This window comes from Vigna unguiculata, chromosome 10, assembly GCF_037176805.1.
Source record: "Vigna unguiculata cultivar grain cowpea cultivar isolate G323 ecotype 2 chromosome 10, ASM3717680v1, whole genome shotgun sequence".
Lineage (NCBI taxonomy): Eukaryota > Viridiplantae > Streptophyta > Magnoliopsida > Fabales > Fabaceae > Vigna > Vigna unguiculata.
This window is the reverse complement of record NC_140801.1, coordinates 32,775,080-32,781,004: the sequence shown is the minus strand read 5'-3', so window position 1 is coordinate 32,781,004 and position 5,925 is coordinate 32,775,080.

Sequence of the window (5,925 nt, the reverse complement as noted above, 5' to 3'; positions counted from 1 at the left end):
TGGGTGAGGTTCCCACGGTCAGCAAGGAAATGGCGATTCCGCTGCTTAGCTATCTGGGCTGGACTTTATGTTTATTTTCTTCATGGGTTTCCTTTAGGGCTATGGCCCATGTATTGCTCTATGCTTTACTATTCTACTCTCAGTTGTTAGACTTCTATCTAGTTTTCGTTGGCATCATGGTGTGCCCAATTTGTAGGGGTTGTGTTAAGGACCCCAGGACTACTCTGCATTACTATTTTGTGTGTCGTTTCTTTTATTTTCGCTTAATAATTAAATGGGACGTTACATAAACAAATGTTGAAAGACAAAAATCTTTTTTAAAAAAATACACATACAATAAACTTGCTTTCATATAGCTAGCACGATTATGGTGTTGACAATATAAAATAATATCAACACACTTACAGTTTGGTAGCAAATTATCACTACAAAAATAATTAGGGATTGAACTTGAGCAATAAGTAAAATACTTCAGAAATAAATAAAAAGAAATTTGAAATGAATGTTTTAAAAATTAAAACAACTAAATAACAACAAAACATATTGTAGCTAGCATGATAGTGTAGTTGACAAAATAAATAATATCAACACATTCAGATTCAGCTAGCAACATATAATGATGTTTACAAATCAACAGAAAATAAAAGATAAATACTATATGTATGTAACCTGAAAAATATTTTTACGAATAATTGATTGATAAAATTGAAATGTAAACAAATGTTGAAAGACTAAAATCTTTTAAAACAAAATACAAATACAATACACTTCCTTTGATGTAGCTAGCATGATTATGGTGTTGATAATAGAAAATAATATCAACACAGTTTGACTCTGCTAGCAAATTGTGAATGCACAAATAAAAAGTCATTCCTGTTCAGCAATAAGTAATATAGTTCATAAATAAATAAACAGAAACTTCAAGTGAATGTTTTGAAAATGATAACAACTTAAGAACAACAAAACATATTGGTCATGAGTATCAGCAAATGTTTTCCAAAAAATAACATAACCAAGATAAAAACACAAATAAAGTCTAGTACAATTTTCATTCACTTTTCAATCTTGATGTTCTTCTTCAACATCTTCACTGGGATCTTCTTGTTTTCTTGAACCACAGATCTATTATGCCTTTTAATTGCCGGGACACATGCTTTGGTAGCCAAATCAAAGCTAAGATTCTCCAGATGAGATGATTCTTTCTGGGTTAACTCACCATTTTCAACATCAATTACTGGTTGATTGACCAAAGCTTCCTCTGTAGAAACAGGGCTTGATCCTATAGTGTTCAAATGATCACTTAAAGCCTCAACATCATTTGATTCTTCAATGAATTTAATCAGCAAATCCTAAAAATAAACTTGAAAAATTTAGCATATAAAAACATTTAGAAAAAGAAGTATAGTTGTAATATTAACCTACCTCTGCAATGGTATCAGATGCCATCTCATTTGTAATCTGCTTAAGTTTACTTTCTTCTTCATTTCCAGAGTATACATCCTAACAAATATATTAAAGTAAAAAGATAGTAAAATTAAAATTACATATATGAAAAGACCTAAACAGAAATAAATCATATCTTACCAAAGACTTAACTTCAACATCACTAAAGCTTTCAATGATTTTTTCATCCATGCAAACTTTTTTAACTCTGAATGATTGCTCAAATTTGCTATTATAATCATTCTTGCACTCAACTTTGAACAGATAGGTCTTATCAATGAGGACTTCAAACTCTTTAGGCAAGTTACCAACAACAGTGTTCTATAAAAAGAAGTAAAAATGCAAATGATTGAACTTAATCAAAAATAATTTGTTCATGATTTCTTTGACTATATAGGATACTTAACCTTGTCTTGTAAGTCAAGAATATCAAAGCATGATTTCTTCAACATTACACTTGCATCACAATTAAATACAACAAAAGTTGTAGAATCAGTAGCATCAATTACACGAAGTCTAAGTTTAAACCTAACCAAAGAAAAATAGAACATTATTGATTTATTCAAATTTGTCTATTAGTAAAATTAGTAAAATTAGAAAAATAAGAATTATGAAGATTAATAATATTACCTAGGTGTAACCTTAATGACATGTTTGTTACATTTTTCACAAAAAAACATTTTGGAATCAGGATAAACAGCTTTGTTGCAGATACATGTTGTGTACCACTAATCATCATGATCTAGAACATGTTTGATAGTAGCCTTCACTACAAAAGTACTTTCCTGGAACATAAATAATGCAACAATATAAAGCACAATATTCAAAATAAAGAATTTAAATGAAAGAGAGAGGAAAAGAATTCAACCTGTTTAAAATCTTTGAGACCTTCAATTGAGCATCTAGGATGTAGCTTAATGAAATCTTCTTCTAAGCTAACTTTTGAAGACTGACCAAGTTTGGTAAGAGGTTGAGAAGGAGATTCGGTATTATCCCACATCCTACAAAAGAAAAAGGCAAATTAAACGAAAATCAAAAATGAAAATCAAAAAATGCAAAATGTACTTACATTTTTTTCAACTTCGTAGCATCTTCACCATCACAGTTAAAAATTATCCTCGTACAGTTCATACAATTTTGAATAGAAACTTTATCTATAAAATATATAAAGATGTCAAACACTTTTTAAAAAATTACTACATCTGTAAAAAATGTCAAAAAGTTAGTTACCTTGGAAGATCTTGACTTTGCAATAATGTAAAGCAATGACAACATATTGATCCTCTCCAGAGGCAAGAAATGCATTTAACATATCAACATATTGACCAAATAAAGTACACTCCAGTCGATAACTGTGTCAAAACCAGGGGCTTTGATGGTTGAAAAAAGGGTGTATGCAGTACTAATATTGGGAACTAAGGTAGATTCTACCAAATTGACCTTGGTTCCAAATTGGAAGTTGATCTTATAGGCGTGATTTGTAGTTCTATAAGAACCACCATTATATGAAACACTAAAAGACTGAATGGAGTAAACCTTATCCTCTTTGATTTCAGATTGAAATTTGTATATCAGTGTGCGCCTAACAGACGCATGGATTAGGACACCCTGCACAAACAGTTTCATATATCACATTATAATACAACATGGAAACTAAAAAAATAAAGAAAACTAAAAAAATGACGGACGTTTATAGTATGGTATAGTACCTCTTTGTCTCGAAGAACAATCTCCATGGAAAATGGAGATTTTCCTTTTGTGTAATCTTCTACAAACCATAACCTTACCACTCTTGCAACAATATTCCATCTTTCCTTCTCCAGGTTCAGTTCTTGTAATGATTGGGTTTGTTTTTGCAAAGCAGACATGGTGTAAAGAAAACGGAAATTAGACAATAGTGAAGAAAGGAAGTTGTGGATAGATTTATTTGTAGAGAACATAAAAACATAAGAATAATCTGATGTATTGGTAGAGATAATACATCAAAACTAAAACCGTACGCATGCTGTGGTCTTGGTTACACAAATTCAGTAAAAATCGGGATAAGCAACTGTCAAACATATGAAGAGGACAGAAGAAAGAAAAACAACTTTTATGAAATGCATACTATGGTTCATTCAAACCAAAACCATACGCATACTCTGGTTTTGGTTTCCCAAAAAGAGTAAAATGTGGGAAAAGCAACTGGTCAAACATATCAAGAATAGAGAAAAAAACAAAAGCTCTTTTTCACACGGCTCAATGTTGTGGAATTAAAGGAAAATATGGCAGAGAGCAAAAGAAAAATAAAAGCTGCAGGACATTTAAAAGGAAATAAAGATATTGTTTGAAGGTTTCAAGAAAAGGAAATATGAAGACAACAAAGAAGAAAAAGGAAAGAAGAAAAACAAAACAATGAAGAGATCACAAAGCTGAAAAAGAAAAGAAGTAACATGATGCAGTCATGTAGTTGCATCGAAGATAAAGGAAAGAAAAGACCTGATGTTAATTAACTGAGGACTCCAACATAAAATATGGCTAAACCTACATAAAAAAAATCCATCATAAGGTTACAAATAAATTATAAGGTTCAATAAAATAATTAAGAGATATCGAATTTGTTTTAATGAAATTAAAATGATATCTAATACTGGTTTCAAAACTTCTACATTATTAGTTATCAAAACTAAAATGAAATCTTTTGCATAAAAAAATTACTTCCTCTGCATTGAATTCCAACACTGACTCAGAAAACAGATCCACCTTGGGTTGCAATGAAGAAAACTAAGCAATTCCTTTTAAAAAAATAAAAAAACAAAAATCAAACACACACTTAAAAACTAATTATGTATTAATACCGTTACATCTGATACAATACAACAACATCAACAACCAAGAAATCAACAACCACTGAGAATAAAAGATGAACAGAATAAATTGAGATGAAAATAATATCAATGCATATCAAAATTAAAAATAATAATCAATGTTCAAACTTTAACAGATCTCGGTGAGTTCCAATGAGTTCCAACTTCAGACTAAACTCATGACTGTCATTTGGAGACATCCTGTATATCAATCTTCAAAACCTACAAAATAGGTAATCAATAAAAATGTTAAATAATCCTGTAAAAATGTTAAATAAACCTGATCGGAGATGATAGTAAAAACATCAAGGGTAAACGGTGAAGGAAAAACCAAAATCTGATCGGAGAAAACCTAAAAAGTCTGAAGTCAGCCTGTAAAAACAAAAAATTAGCATCGAAAAATAAAACAACAAAAAATTATGAAGTAGTGGTAGAATATGATGGAAAACAGAAAAGATACAAATAAACCCTAAAAATATAAGCAAAACATGATCAGAGATTATCGGAGATCAGAGAAAGAAAATAGAGGGTAAACCGTAAAGGCAAAACAAAAAACTGATCGTAGAAACCATAAAGAATGTGAAATCAGCCTGTAAAAACAAAGAAATTATCATTGAAACATAAAACAACAAAAAATTACGAAGTAGTGGTCGAAAATGATGAAAAACCAAAAATTGATACGAAAAAACCTAAAAAAACCATAAAAAGAAAAAGAAAAAATAATCGGAGAGGATGGGAGATGATAGAAAAAACATAAAGAGTAAATGGTGAAGGAAAAACCAAAAAATTATCGAAAGAAACATAAAAAAAACAATAAAAACAAAACGAAAACATGATCGGAGAGAAGAGTAAATGATAGAAAAAACATAAAGAGTAAACGGTGAAGGCAAAACCAAAAACTAATCTGGAAAAACCTAAAAAAAACCATAAAAACAAAATGAAAACATGATCGGAGATGATAGAAAAAACATCAAGAGTAAACGGTGAAGGCAAAAACAAAAAACTCATCGGATAAAACCTAAAAATAAATAAATACAAAACGAAAAAATGATCGGAGATGATAGAAAAAACATGAACTGCAAAAGGTGAAGGCAAAACCACAAAATGATCGGAAAAAACCTAAAAAATGGGAAATCAGAATAGTAGAGTGTGAAGAGAGTGAAAGAAAGTAGGAAAGTAGCATGACGGCAGAGAGTGAGAGAAGAATTGTTAGGGTTACGGCAGAGAGAGACAATGAGAGAAGAGTGTTGACGGCAGAGAGTGAGAGAATAGTTGTTAGGGTTACGGCAGAGAGAGACAGTGAGAGAAGAGTGTTAACGGCAGAGAGTGAGAGAAAAGTGGAGTGTGAAGGAATTAGGGTTTAGAAGATGAGTGACACGTGTCATCGCGAGGCTGTGCCACTTGTCAATCAAATAGAGTGTTACAAAATACTATTTTGAGTTAATTCTGTGTGTTTTGCTTGTGGGTCATTTAAAAAGTTGCCTTTTGTGCTACCTTGAATTGTATTATTAATAGATGTGACATACCATCATAGTAGACACAATTTTCCAAGCCATGTTTATTTGTGTGTTTATACCAACAGCCATGAGAGATTGTTCATCTTCACTTATATGCTATTAGAAGCTCTTGTAGAATC